The sequence below is a fragment of the Bos taurus genome, chromosome 15, assembly GCF_002263795.3.
Source record: "Bos taurus isolate L1 Dominette 01449 registration number 42190680 breed Hereford chromosome 15, ARS-UCD2.0, whole genome shotgun sequence".
Classification (NCBI taxonomy): domain Eukaryota; kingdom Metazoa; phylum Chordata; class Mammalia; order Artiodactyla; family Bovidae; genus Bos; species Bos taurus.
Window position 1 is genome coordinate 15,039,072 of NC_037342.1, and position 15,942 is coordinate 15,055,013.

General features: G+C 42.0%; 1 long non-coding RNA gene across 1 annotated transcript in view; it reads left to right on the plus strand.

Moving 5' to 3' along the window:
* Window positions 1–15,942, plus strand: part of LOC132342303 (uncharacterized) — a 34,167-nt gene that overhangs the window by 4,613 nt on the left and 13,612 nt on the right. Inside the window, exons 2-4 of the long non-coding RNA XR_009490621.1 lie at window positions 5,537–5,648; window positions 6,974–7,204; window positions 8,869–9,130. This is a non-coding gene — a long non-coding RNA (uncharacterized lncRNA). The remainder of the gene's footprint in view (window positions 1–5,536; window positions 5,649–6,973; window positions 7,205–8,868; window positions 9,131–15,942) is intronic.

A 15,942-nucleotide genomic window follows, 5' to 3' on the forward strand; every position in this document is an offset into this window, starting at 1 on the left:
TACTGATTTCCCAAATCTCCTCACTTCACCATTAACACACAAGCAACACCTAACTGCTCATAATTCTCTATCAACTCATGTGGCTTGTTACCTCCAGGCATTTACCACCACAATTCCCTGTGGCCAAACTTCATTCCCCTTCTCTCTGACTCATCCTGTGTGATTCAGCACATTTGCTAACTGCTGCAGAAGGCCTTCTCTGACCCAGCGACCTCATCCCAACCCCATGGCCAAGTTAGGATTCTCTTTGCTTGGATCTTGCTGGGTCCTCTAATCCTCTATACATTATCCCACCATTGCACTTTCACATTGAATTGTAAATGCTGGCCTGTGTCTGTCACCAACCTCTACCTGCACACACACACACACACACACACACACACACACACACACACACACACATGCCCTCAAGAGCCTGGACTTTGTGTAATTCATCTCTGTGTACCCACTGCATGCCACACAGTCGACTCACAATAATTACTGTTTGAACAAATAAATGTTTTTGAAGATTTTATTTATTCAACAAATGCAATTTAGTAAATAGACCATTTGTTTTTCTAATTTTATTAACCCCAATCATTTATAACTTTTCATCTGATTTTCTATTCAGCATGAGCAAACCCATGATACACTCACTGAGTTAATATTATTTGAGCCAAAGCAAAGAAGTTTGATGTTTAAATACGCCCGTGTTTCTTTCTCCGTGTTAGACTTTTTAAAACAATAAAAGTAGCTTTTACACCTCCAGGGTTGCAAGCTTGAGCTAGTTTAACTACCTCTGGTTTTCTCCCTTGGCTCTAACCCTCCCGCTTCAGCCCCTACCCCACCCTTTCTGCTTTCCCTCAGTCCTGAGATCTCCTGAGTTTTAACCGAAAAGCACATGGGGCACAATATGATTCAAATAATTTTTTTTTAATGCTTCAAACCTTTATACTAAATCTAATTCAGATGCTGGCTGCCTTGCCAAGCTTGCTGAAATAGGTTGAGAAACTCTCCGGGAAATTATTTTTAAAACCCTTAAGTTTGAATATCATTGTCCTAAGATGAGACATATAACATATGATAAATAACATTTCTGCTGAATGTGCGAAATAAAGTCTCGTTGCTAAGAAGAAGTTTCCAGGAAAGAGCTCTAGACTTTGAATCAAACCCTGGTTTGCATCTGGTCCTGTCACTTCCTGGATCTGTTCACATGGGCTGTATATTTATCTATTCAAGCCTGCATTTCTTATTCTATAAACTAGGATAAGAATGCAAGCTTCACGGGGTTGTGGGGAGGACCCAATGTGAAGCTATGTATCAGTATTTCTCTAAGTAATGTGCTTGTAAAGGGAGAGGTTTTCACGGCTCCCTCAGTGTTGATGTAAATTGTTTTTATTATAGTGTCGCTTAAATAGGAACAAAAATAACACTCGGTATAAATTCCTTAGGCTTGTAAAATTATAAACTAAAATAAATGTATAAATTAAAACAAGCCAAAGAAATTGAATGCCAACAAATTTACAAATTAAACACAGGTCAAACTACCAACTAAAACCACCAAAATGATTGACCATAATTTATCATGATCGTTGATGTTGTATACCATCTATACTTTCATTCTTGATATAAATATTATCATCTGTATCCTGCTCCCTTTCTTTTGTAAGCTCTCTGAGTTTTCAGATATTCAATTGTAAAACAGGGATAATCAGACCACATAATAAAAGACTCAGTGATGATACCATATAACAAAGCATCAGAGGTCTGATAAAAAAGGGAAACAGAAGGCAACACGCTTCACCAAAGGAAATGTCCCAGGTTTGGGGTCAGGACGCCAGGGACGTGGGTGGACTAGAAACTCAGTTAGCTAAGATTTATAGTAGGATTTGCCCTTCCAGAAGATACATGATGACAGTTAAGGGCTTGGACTATGGAGGAAGACCTGGGCTTGAATTTTGTCATTGCCCCTAATGTCTGCACAATGCACTTAGCTCTTCTCAGCCTCAGTCTCTTCGTCAATAAAATGAAGAAGGGTAACAACCCTTACCTTCCAGGGTTGTTATGAGGACTGAATCAAATCATGTATGTGAGATCCTTAATACACTGTACTGTTAGCATGGGTAACAGAAAGACTGGAGGCCCTGGACAGACATGGGAAGAAAAGCAAGTCATTGTCTGCAGCCAAGCTGTCATCACAGGCTACGTGCTCTAGGGAAACTTCCTCCTGGCAGAGACTGCTGGGGAAGGGAAAAAACACAGTACCACGGACATGCTGATATAAGCTCTTGGGAAAATTTGGATCTATGAATTTCACAACATTGAAGAGGATGATAGAAATAGAAGAAAACCATACTTTTAAACACCCTGTCTGTTTTTGATGTCCATAATATGTAGATATTAAAATTCTCTGGGGAAGATTTATTCTCTGATTTGGGAAACCCACCCAGAGAGATTTTTTAAAGTTTTTTTCTAAAGAAGCAAAATGGCTTCCTGCTGAAACACAGCTCTTTAGAGAGGCTGAGGATCCAGAGTTAAAACGCAGATGAGGGACAGAAAAAGTGACATCTGGGAGAAATGATGTTCCTTTGATTTCAAAAAGAATGGATGTGAGCTAAGAGGAGAGTTTGTTTTGGCTCTGTGTCCTGTCCATCTGGGAAAGCCTGGAGTGGCGCTGGGTGAGGAGTGAAGACCAGAAGCTGAGATTCCCGTGCAGCTGTGACTTCCGGAGATTCTGAGATGGAGCGGAGCCAACTGGGACCAAGTGATGAGTTGTGGCTTGGAGTTAGGGGAGAAGCCATGCTCCCTACCTTTCATGGGACCCAGCACCACTTTGGCCCCCTGAAGAGGGACCCCTTTGGGGGTCACTAGAGATCTTAGTCTGTCAAAGGCACCATTGTACTTATCATGGTCCTTTGCCTTGGCAACAGGAAGTCTTCCCATCTCATGGAGAACAGCAAAGGAGAGCCGGAGCTTTGCGGAAGAAAGGCAGATGTTTTCTGGATACTGCAAGGACAAACAGGCCAGATAGAGAACACATATGAGTGTGTGTGAGTGACCGGGGAACCTTAGAGAGGGGTAGGTCCTGGTGTCACGTAGGGGAGACGTCAAGCCAATACCTACAATTTAGGCATTAGAGTCAACTTGACCAACTACCCATTCACAACATCAATGAAAAGTGCATGCTCATGCTCAGTCACTTCAACCATGTCCAACTCTTTGCAACCTTACAGACTCCAGCCCACCAGGCTCCTCTGTCCATGGGATTCTCTAGGCAAGAATACTAGACTGAGTTGTCATGCCCTTCTCCAGGGGATCGTCCCAACCCAGGGACTGAACCTTTATCCATGACTGGATAAGGAAGATGTAGCATATATATACAATGGAATATCATTCATCCATAAAAAAAGAATGAAATGCTGCCATTTGCAGTGACACTGATGTACCCAGAGAACAGGTCCATCTTATTGAAATGTCAGACAGAGAAAGACAAATACTGCATAATCTCACTTGTGTGTAACATCTAAAACATAATACATACGAATGTATACAGCAAAACAGTAACAGAGTCACAGATACAGAGAATAAAGTAGAAGTGACCAGTGGGAAGAAGTAAAGATAGAGAGACAAGGCAGAGATGTAGGATTAAGAGACACAAAATACTATGAATAAAAATGATAAGCAACAAGGATTTATTGTACAGCACAGGAAAGTATAGTCACTATCTTATAATAAGATTTAATGGAGTATAATCTATAAAAGTATTAACTCACTATGCTGTACAACTGAGTCTAATATGATATTACAGATCAACCATAGTTCAATTTTAAAAAGTCAAAATACCAGTGATGCCCTGAGGGAAAATTTTCTCAGTGTATATGGTAGACATAGGATTAATCTCCCTAATGTACAAAAAAGTTATTTTAATTTGTTTAAAAAAAAAGGAAAGAAAGGAAAATCAACAATATGAAAAATAGACAAAGGATAAAAAATTCACAGTAGAAGAAATCAAAAAGTCCATGGAAAGATGATCAACCTCAACTGTAATCAAAATATAAAATAAATTTAAAAAAAGACATCATTTTCTGCCTATCAGATTGGCAGAAATGAAAAAGGGGAGAAAATCCAAAATTGGTAAAAATTGGGGGAAATTCTCACTGTTATATATTCTGGGAAAATTTGAATTGCTACAACCTTTTGAGAACATAAACTAGAAACATCTGTTAAATTAAGAAATACACAAACCCAATAATCCACTTCTGAAAATCCATCCTATAGGAATAAAATTGCCAGCACATAAATATTTCTGTCACAGATGTTTATTGCCAATGTGTTGTTTATTGTTAAACATTCATTGATAGGGAAATGGTTCATTAAATCATGATATGTTAATATGAAATGTTATACAGCTATTAAAGTGAGATTATCAATATCTATTAATCTAAAGAGAAGCTCACATTACCTTTCTAAGTAAGAAAAGCAAACCACAGAGCAATAAAGGTAGCAGGGTCCATTTTTATAGAAACAGTTATCAATCATCTCCCTCTTCAGTATACGGGTATGCATGTTTGTATCAACTAAAGAATATGGAGACAGTATAAGGATTAGTGATCGCCAGGGTTGGGGGGAGGTTGGGTGGGAGAGAAATAGGTGGAATACAGAGAATTTTTAAGACAGTGAAAATACTGTGTCTGATACTATTCAATACAATGATGATACACATAATTAGACATTTGTTCAAACCCACAGGGTGTGCAATACCAAGAATGAACCTTAATGTAAACTACAGACGTTGGGTGATGATGATGTGTCCATGCAGGTTCATTAATTGTAACAAATGCATCATTCTGGTTGGGGATGTTGATTGCAGGGTTGGTTATGCACATGTTGGGGCAGGGAATACATGGGAAATCTCAGTACCTGCCTCTTAAATTTTGCTGTGAACCTAGAAATGCTCTAAACAAGGTAAGGTATTTTTTTAAGTGCAGAAAGTATATCCTAAGGGAGTGAGAAATGGAGGAAATGGTGAGGGCAGAAATCATTAATGGCCATTATGTATTTTCAGATTGTGTTATTGGATAGAATGGTCATGCAGTTTCTTTATTTAAGCACATTTATAAAGAGGACAATGTTTTCAAAGAGAAGGTGACCTCGTAGGCTAACTGGGCCTGGGCGGTGAGTCAAGTACTATTGTTCCTGTAGAGGAGCTGGGAGGAAAGTGACCAGAAGGGAGAGAAAGGGAAAAATTAGGGGTGTGCTTCTCACTCATACGTGACACACATCCATTTTTCCCTCTGGAAAGCCCGCCTAGGGACCCCGAGCCCTCTCTGGCTGGCTCCACGAGCTGCGGCTTCTCATTATCCAATTCATTTCTTCCAGTGTCTAGGCTTTGCACACTGCCTTCTTCGGTGGTCTAATTTCAGCCATATGCACATTCTTGGGGTTGTCTCTGTTGCTGATATATGACATTTTCACACTTTGATCTCTTAATAGTCTTCATTCGAACAATAGTTTAGACAAATGAAAAAGTGACCATGTTTGCATCCACATCTTTCAGCCAAAATCTACCACCCAGGAGCTAGCAGTGTCTGGGGGAACTGAACCAGGCTGGACTCCAGCAAGAACACTGCTATTCTGACCACAGCCAAGCTTTCCCAGGCCTGCCTGAGGTAAATGCACACAGAATAAAGGTTAAATGAGGAAAATACTATCAGGGATGCTTAAAAAGTATTTACATTTGTTCATCTTCAACAGTTAAATAAAGTCCTAGGGGTACAGACTCAGAGACAGCATCTTCCCATTGGAATAAAAAAAGAAGCATCCTGATTTTATTACTGTTCCCAGGTGTTCTAGAAACCTATCTGGGCTTAGAGACAATGCAGAACTACTCTTGCTTTTAAAGATTAAGTTAAGTCAATTTGGCTGCTGTTAGGGTTTGGAACTCTGAGTTTTTAGAAAGGCAGGTGAGGAAGTCAGGGCCTTCCTCAGTCATAACCAAGAAGAAATCTTGCTTTTCCTCTCTTAAGATCCAATAAAGAAAGCTTAATGGTTAATTTCTTAGTCTCAATGCCGACACGGTCAGAAGGCCATGTGTCTCAGTCACATGTCCATCCTGGAATTTAAATATCTCCTCCATTCTGGCAATAGGATGTGGAAAGAGTTAACTGGCCACTTTGTTTTTGCCTCATCTGAAATTTGAGCTAAGTGAGGAGTACTTGATTGTCAGTGAATCTGTAGAACTCATTTCACAGAAAAATACACTTGAAAATCAAGGAAGAGTGCATCATTTTCAAATGTAGGGATTCAAATTATTGAAACATTCCAAGAGATCACCAATAGTGAATGGCATAGTCAGACCCAGAATCCCTGAGTGTCCTGAATTAGCTGTGTTGACTTAAGAAATCGTCACAACCTAGAGGTTGAGAGTTCTGTTTTATTTGGTGGGAATTTTTAGAATTTCAAGCCCGGGAGACAGCATCTCATGAAACCCTGGTAACCCTGACAGAACTGCTCTGAGGAGTCAGGGGCAGGAATCGGGTTATAGAGAAGTTTGCAACAAAGGGCAGGTAGTCTGAACATCAGAAGTATTTTTTTGTGAATTTTCACCAGGTTATCTCAAGTAAAGAGATTTAGCGCTTCTCTTTGCATGGGAAGATGCAAGAGTCTGGGCTTACTGAAATCATTCCTTTCGTATGCATCTCAGCTATCTGGAATGAGCCAGCTATCTAATATCAACTCTCTGATATCCCCTAGTATCCTACACTTTTCCTGTTCTGAGTCCTGAGTTCCTCAGTGCTCACCTGAATTCCTCACCATAGGGAGTGGCTGCAGCCTCATGGCTGCGAGATTGCAGGTATTTTTCTCCTTCCTGAGTGCCCTGGAGGGGCTGGAATTGTGATGACTGTGACATCCTTGTTTACTGATACAGCAGGAATACTCCATGTCTCAGCTGCTTCTTTCTGCTCCTTAAAATCATCTTATCTGACTTTGCCAGAGGAATGGAGAAGAGCATTCTGGACACAAAGAACCTTGTATACATAGAAGCAAGGCTTGAAGCAGCAGGAATATTCAGAGCTCTGGAAGATTAACATGACAAGGACATGGGAGTGTGAAGTGACAAGTGAGAGGTGGAAAACCAGCCATGTCAACAGGTTACAGATTTTGGAGTTGGTTATTCCAGAGAACTCTTTCAATGGCAAGTTACAGAAACTCAAGACCAAACTCAGTTAAGTAATAACAATAACAACAACAGTAATACTTTACAGTTACTGAGCACTTAACTTTGTCCCAGGCCATGTGCTAAGTTCTCTGTATGCATTCACTCATTCAAACCTCTTTAAAATCCTGTGAGGTAAGTATTATTGTTATTATGCCCATTTTATAGATGAGGAAACTGATGATAGAAAGTTTGTTCAAGGTCACATGGCCAGTAAGCAGCAGCACTGGCATTCTAACATAGGAAATCTATTGACTCTCATAATTGGTAGAGTCATTAGGTAAAGCTTGCTTCATGTGCTACTAAATTTAGAAACCCAAACTTTGTCCTGAGGCTCTGTCTTGGCTTTATCTTCAGCTCTGCTGCCTTCAGCAGGTTACCTTCATCTTTGGAGAGACTCTCTCCATGAAGAGGAAAAGAGACAACACAGATTGCAGAGCAAGAGTGAGGCCATTGCCCTCCCAACCCCTAGACATGACATTTCTGTCTGGCCCTGGCTTGTCCATTCTGGAACGAATCCCTGGGATGGGGAGCAAGGGGTGTAGAAGAAATGGGTGGGGCAGAGTCAACCACATGGGAGAAATTTCCCAGATAGGGAGACATCGCGTCCCTCCAAGAAGTAGGGCATTGCTGGATAGGTGGCCCACCAGCAGCTGCAGAGAGGGCAGGGACAAAACCAAGCTGCATTTTAGAAAAATTGGTGCATGATGGATTGGAGGATTGTAGAACTGGAGGTGGGGGCCAACTGGAAAGTCAATGAAGTTTTCTGGGTAAGAAGTGAACCTGAGGCTGTGGCCTTGATGAGCGGGGGAAGGAGGCAGAAAGTCTGCAGGAGACAAATTTGGACGTAGGTCTGGGGAGGAGGAAGTCAGAAGCAAAGACAACCATAAAGCTGTATGATCAATTGAAACTGATAAGTTTGCAAATAAAGATGAGTGCATTCACTCAGTTTGGGGGCATTCATGTTTGCAATCAGGTTGTCTACCCAGCTAGATGGTAAACTCCATGAGCAGAGACCTCACCTGATGTGTTCACTATAAGATCCACAATCACCACCTAGTGCCTGGTGCACAGTAGGCACTCACTACTTAAATGAACAAAAGAAAAGTGTCTACCCAACAACCAAGTCCAGGTACCATTTGTTCAGCTGCTTCAGTCGTGTCTGACTCTTTGCGACCCCATGGACTGTAGCCCACCAGGCTCCTCTGTCCATGGGCTTTTCCAGGCAAGAATATTTGAGTGGGTTGCCATTTCCTCCTCCAGGAGATCTTCCCAACCAAGAGATCAAACCTGCATCTCTCTCATCAGCAGGCAAATTCTTTACCACTAGCACCACCGGGGAGCCCCTCTCACCTAAGGCTGCACATCTCAGTAGCCTGCAAAGGGAGTATTTGTGCTGACACTGGTCCCCAGGCCGCTCTCCCCATGACCCTCTGAACGGATGGCCTGGCTGGAGGCGGAGGGGAATGAGGCCCAGAAAGGTATTTTGTTTAAAACTCCCCCAGTCACTCTGACAAACACCCCTGCCTCAGAACTACTAGCCTTTACCATAGTTTGATGTGTAATGTAATATGGAAATGAAAAAAGAAAAAAAAAAAAAGATTCAAGACCTTAGTCATTGTTTCTCCCCTCGGGATCTGAATCAAATTAATTTTTTTTTCAAATGTGCTTAGAGTTGATCATTGAAAAATGTAATAAGAAGTACCAAGGGAAGCAACTCAAAAAAGTTCTTCAACAAGGAAGTCCTGGGAGAAGGCCAGGACTGGGCCCCAAACAGAAAAGAAAATGCACAGCCCGCACGTTTTCCCTGCCACCATGTAAAGCAGATGTCCATCTGTCCACACCTGTCTTCCCTCTCAGCACAGAGGAGCCCCTTGAGAGGTGTCCGCACCCCCGCAGAAGTGACAGGATCCGAGACAAAGCAGGCCTGGAAAGGTAAGAAAAACACAGACGTGACAGAGAGTTAGATCAAACTGTCTAAGCAGCTAACAGGGCATTCTCAAAAACATTAAGCTACTGTCATTCTAAGAACATGCAGAACTTTGTATTCAAAGAACGGCTAAAGTGGTACTGCTCAGAGAAGCAAAAGAAAATATTTTTACTGGAGGAAATCATGGAATCTGAAAATAGAACATTCTGGAATGGAACGGTTGCTGTCGTTGTTCATTCTTTAAGTTGTGCCCAGCTCTTTGCGACCCCATCCCTGTCTTGCACTACCTCCCGGAGTTTGCTCAAAATCATGTCCACTGAGATTAATAGATATACACTATATATGTAAAATAGATAAACAATAAGTATTTACTGTATGGCACAGGAAACTATATTCAATATCCTACAATAATCTACAATGGAAAATAAGCTGAAAAGAATATATACATTTATACTTATGTATTTTTGTATATGTATGTATAACTGAATCACTTTGCTGTCCACCTGAAATTAACACATTGTAAATCAACTATATTTCAGTTTTTAAAAAAACATAGAACATTCTGGAATAGAATGAAATTTGCTCAAGAATTCTCTGTGTGCAGCCAGCTTGCAGAGGGGTGACCTAGCTCTCCAGCTTCCTCTCCCACTGCGTGCCCTCCCACCTCCACTGCAGACATCCTACACTCCCAATGCACTGACCTTCTTACTTTCCTTCATATCTCAGTGTTTGAGAAAAGCTTCTCCCTTCTCCATGAATCAGAAGCTTACTCATCCTTCCAGACTCGCCTCCAACAAAGGCTCCTTTGGAGAGTCTTCCCTGATTCCCTAGGCAGAGAGTCACTTCCTTGCTTTTCTCTATGCTTCTGCTCCTTTGTTCAATGTGATTTTTCATGCAATTTCAAAATCAATATCATGTTATGTTGTAATGATTTGTTTATACAAGCCCATTCTCCATTAAGATGTGGCTTTTCAAGGATAAGAATTATGCATTAAGACCAAAAAAATGGAACAGGTACTGTCTATGTGCTAGAAAGCAATGGTTATTTCTATTCTGTAAAACAACCCTACAAAGCAAGCACAAGATCCTCCTTTACAGATGAGAAAACTGATGCTCTGAGTGTTCCAATATGGCTGATTAGCAGCCATGTAAGACTCCATAGTCAAGATGTAAGACTCTATCATCTAGACTCTCTCCATTAGACCACACTGCCTCTCCTTTGCCTCTGTATTTTGTGGCACATATTTGGTACTCAGTAAATGTCCAGCAAGTGTATCAGTGTTAGGCCTACTAATTATAAGTACCTTGACAGCAGAAGGGTACCTATTACTTCAAATTCATCTCTGGAGCTAGCTCCAAGTTTCCACCCTCTAACCTCTCCATAAATATTTGAATGAGATGACTCAAACTGAATAAACAGATTTCAGACTACAAAACCTATATAATTATTGTGTGCTTGCTAGAAACAAGTGGACCTGTTAGCAGATTGCTACTACAGAAAGAGCAACTCTGCATTAAATACATGGAAAGAAATCATCTTTCCTAGCCCCACCACCAAACTGCATAGTCAAAAAACCTTATCCTAAAGGCAAGCCATTCAGCATCTCATGCAGACATTTTTCAGGTATCAGATGCTGACTGGCTTGTTAGGATATGGCTCTATTTCAGATCAGGTATTCATAGGCTTTACTGGATTCAGATAGAGAGAAAATAATATTAGGTAGTACCCAACTTAACAATTTTTCATACTAAAGTCATGTTTTTTCAGTTCAGATTAGTTCAATCACTCAGTCATGTCCAACTCTTTGCAACTCCATGGACCGCAGCACACCAGGCTGGAGGTGTGCTCCTGTGCATACCAGGCTCCATCACTATCACCTGGAGCTTGCTCAAACCCATGTCCATCGAGTCGGTGATGCCATCCAACCATCTCATCCTCTGTCATCCCCTTCTCCTCCCGCCTTCAATCTGTCCCAGCATCAGGGTCTTTTCCAATGAGTCAGTTTTTTTGCATCAGGTGGCCAAAGTATTGGAGCTTCAGCTTCAGCATCAGTCCATCCAATGAATATTTGGGGCTGATCTCCTTTAGGATGGACTGGTTGGATCTCCTTGCAGTCCAAGGGACTCTCAAGAGTCTTCTCCAACACCACAGTTCAAAAGCATCATTTCTTCGGTGCTCAGCTTTCTTTATAGTCCAAGTCTCACATCCATTCATGACTACTGGAAAAACCATAGCTTTGACTAGACTGACTTTAGTTGGCAAAGTAATGTCTCTGCTTTTTAATATGCTGTCTAGGTTTGTCATAGCTTTTCTTCCAAGGAGCAAGCGTCTTTTAATTTCATGGCTACAGTCACCATCTGCAGTGATTTTGGAGCTCAAGAAAATGAAGTCTGTCACTCTTTCCATTGTTTTCCCATCTATTTGCCATGAAGTGATGGGACTGGCTGCCATGATCTTAGTCTTTCTAATGTTGAGCTTAAAACCAGCTTTTTCACTCTCCTTTCACTTTCATCAAGAGGCTCTTTAGTTCCTCTTTGCTTTCTGCCATAAGGGAGTCATCTGCATATTTGAGGTTATTGATATTTCTCCTGAAAATCTTGATTCCAGTTTTGCTTCACTGGAGAAGAGAATGGCAAACCACTTCCATATTCTTGCCTTGAGAACCCCATGAACAGTATGAAAAGGCATGTTTCTTAGTTGTATTGTGTAAAACAGCAGGGTCGTTTCCCAATTGCATGTGGGAGAGAGTAATAAGAGTCCTTTTGGGAGGCAAATATTGGCACTAGCTGTGATCCTCTCTGCTGGCTCCAGATGCTGAAGTTTATTTGCTGTCAATTCAGCAAACACTTGTTCAGCTCCACCTTCTATCTCTCTGGAAAAGAATATAAGCCCAACTCTTAAAATTTCAAAGCAAAATGGCAGCTTAGCTCCAATACACCTGTGTAGACTTTAGATATGTGACTTTTATGCCAAGCAAATAGCCCACCTTCCCCCAGACACCATGATCAGTTTTTAGACAATTCAGTCATTTTAATTGCCTGAGATTCTGCCCTGACCTAACCCTCCAATAAGTCACAACTCTGAGAGCTCAGAGAAATTGTTTAATAGTCACACATGAGGTTCATTCTGAATATTCAGGTCCTATTTGTATCTTAAGTTAGAAGATCAGAAGGCAAGATTCTTGGGTCATATTAACATCCAGAATTTATCCATTCATTCATTTAGCAGATAGGTGTTGCCTAACAAGAGTCAGACCTCCATCTGTCCATCCCATAGCCACAGAGAACACCTTTGAGGTTACCAAGGCGAGAGGGAGGGGTGGGAGAGGGATGGATTGGGAGTTTGGGGTTGGTAAATATAAACTAGTGCGTTTAGAATGGATGAGCAACAAGGTCCTGCTGTAAAGCACAGGGAATTATATCCATCTCCTGGGATAAAGCATAATGGAAAAGAATATTAAAAAAGAATATATATATGTGTGCATAACTGAACCACTTTGCTGTACAGCAGAAATTAGCACAACACTGTAAATCAACTATATCTCAATAAAAAAAATAAAAGAACCAGACTGTCTAAGTTTACCTTCTAGCTTCTTAACATACTAGCTCTGTGACCTTGAGCAATTTATTTAACTCCAGGGTTCCACCTCTGTTCCGTCTCTGTTAAAGGTGGATAATATTAATAGCAGCCCCCACTCCAAAGGGCTATTTATTGGATATAAGTACTTGTAAGAGTTCCTGGCTTTCCATAATGTTAGTTATTATCGTTGTTATTATTATTACCATAAGTCAGGCACGATGCCAGATGCTAGGGAGACAGGAATACAGAAAGCACATACGGTTCCTGCCCTCAAGGTACTTGTGTCTAGTGAGGAAGACAGATACTCCTTGATGACACTAGCCAGGAAGGGAATGAACTACAGCAGCTGATCTAAGGTACAGGGTGCTCTGAAACCCTAGAACCAGGGGGCCTGGCTTGGCCGGGTGGAGAGAGGAAGGCTTCCCTGATGGAAATGGAAAGGATGAATGGGGTTAACAAAATGGTGCGTGGACTTCTAGGAAGACTCTTCCAGGCAAAGGGAACAGCATACGCTAAGACATATGCTGAATGAAAGGTCAGCATGGCTCCAAGGCTGAGATATTGCTGGCAGTAATTGTCCTGCATACAATTCTCTTGAGGTTGTTGAAAAGAATAATTGTATTTGAATCGCGTTTTAACTTCCCAGGTGGCTCAGTGGTAAAGAATCAGCCTGCCAATACAGGAGATGCAGAAAATGAAAACACAGGTTCTATCCCTGGGGTTGGGAAGATCCTAGAGAAGGGAACGGCAACCCACTCCAGTATTCTTGCCTGGAGAATTCCATGGACAGAGGAGCCTGGATGGGCTATAGTCCACGGGGTCACCAAAGAGTCCGACACGACTAAGCATGCACAGGCACAGCGTATTTTTAAGCTATAGCTTTAGAAAATAGTTTAGTTCCACTAATAATTTTGCACATCAATTTTTTTTAAATTTCAACTGGGCAATGAGAACTAGGTAAGCAACGTGTGCTCCTTTCTAGTCTAACCGCAAAGGCGGGGCTTACTTAACTGAGAAACTGCAAGAATTAGGTCACCTCAGGTGCTTTGGAACATCTACCCCCTTACTCATTTTATGAAGTCTTTTTTTTTTTTATTGGCGATTATTTTCTTTATTTTGAAATGTTTCAGAGCCCCTTGAAACTTTTTGGAAATTGGCAGGATATACATACTAAATATGTAAAATCAAATATGTAGATTATGAACATGAGTTATGAGTTAGATAGAGACTGATTCAGGAGAGAGAATGTGGGTGAAAGTGTGGTGGGCTCCCGCCAGGAGGTAGAACATTGAAAGAGGTTGTTCACAGTCTTCTTCTGGAATTGCTTCTCCTGTGAAATTGCTAGTGCCCTACCTCGAGGTTGGGGGTGGGGGCGTCATTGTGGAAGAGGGAGTGTCCAGCATAACCCATTTACTTTGACTCTCCTCATGGAATACGGCCAGATTTCAATGTAAACAGCGTATTCGTGCTTCGGATCTTCTAGAGGAAAGAATGCGTATGCCAAGCCTCCCAGATCTGTTTGGTTTGTCATTTCTCTGGGGTTGCTTTTTCAAATAACTGATGCGTTTGACTGTAAAACAAAGGAATGAAAAACACCAGTGAGTTTTGCTGGGGCGGCCCAGGAGCCCAGCCTCAGGGTTACAGCTTCCAGAACAGTCTGACAATAGACTGCCTGGAAACAGCAGTGAGAACAGCAAACTTCTGTGGCCCTACTTCTTGCTTTTCCATCATTAGTCCACACCAGCCGTTCTCTCTGCCACCAGGTCCCATAAGCATTCACTCCTACGACGCACTTCTTGTGATGCACACCAACGTTTTAACTAAGGACGGTTGGGCAGTAGGAAATCAAACCTGCCCAGCCCTGCCCCAACTCTCTCCAGCGTTCTTTCCACCTCCCCAAAATGAACCTTTAAAAACAGACATTCCCCACCATCGCCCTTCCTACTCAAGCTAAAGCAGATGAAAGTGTATTTGTCCAGCTTGAAAAGGACGGTGCTAAATGCCACCCAGTGAAATAGCACCCCACTACATAAGGGCAAGAGGAAGGTAGGGAGAAGCAGACCAGAAGTATGCTGATATATCTAACTTTTCTTCCGATCTGGGAAGGCAGAAAAAAGAGACCTCAGGCTGAAGTGGGAAAGTGTAAATTGAGAGACTTGACTTGGAAATAATGAGATTCGTTCTAATAATGAGGAGGAACATTGGAACAGTGATTAAAATTCACAGACAGAGCTTTCATATGCCCCATTGCAGAGAACCCTCAAAACACCTCTCAAGGAGGTGTGTTAGTATTGCAGGAAGTGGGGGCCCTTTCCTAGGTCCAGGAGTTGGCTCTTGTCTAACACTCAGAAACGAATGGTCCAGGAGACACCCATGCTGACAAAGCAAGAGACTTTAAGGGTAGGGGTGCCTGAGAGGAGAGCAGGAGGATAAGGGGAACCCAGGAGAACTGCTCTGCCACGTGGCTCACAGTCTCAGGTATTACAGTGATGGGATTAGTTCCCCAGGGTCCTTCCTGGTGGTGCATGCCTTGCTTAGTCAAGATGGATGCCAGCAAGGAGGAGGATTCTGGGAGCTTGGTAGGACATGTGGCGTCTCCTTTTGACCTTTCCCAAATTCTGCTTGGCGATGGCTTGTTCTGTGTTCCTTACCAGAACCTCCTGTCATAAAATAGCTCATGCAAATGGTTACTGTGGTGCGTGGCCAGGGTGGGTGGTTTTAGTCCAAGTTTCCCCTAATGTTAGGACCATCTTTTTCAAGACAAAGAAAGGAATGGGGCTCAGGAAGACGTAGTCCTACTGCTGGAAAGGAACCAACTGGAGGCTTTCATTTAGATCTTTGATGTGTGTGTGCCTGCTAAGTCACTTCAGTCATGTTGGACTCTTTGTGAACCTATGGACCAAAGCCCACCAGGCTCCTCTGTCCATGGGATTCTCCAAGCAAGAAGACTGGAGTGGGACCTTCTCCTCCAGGGGATCTTCCATACCCAGGGATCAAGCTCTTGTCTCTTACCTGCAATGGCAGGGGGAGTCTTTACCACTAGTGCCACCTGGGAATCCCCTAGATGATTGGTTCTCCCTATCAAATCCATTGACATTTCAGGAATCAGTGAACTAAAGTGGACTAGAATGGGTGAAATTAATTCAGATGACCATTATACCTACTGCTGTAGTCAAGAATCCCTTAGAAGAAATGGAGTAGCCCTCATAGTCAACAAAAGAGTTTGAAATGCAACAC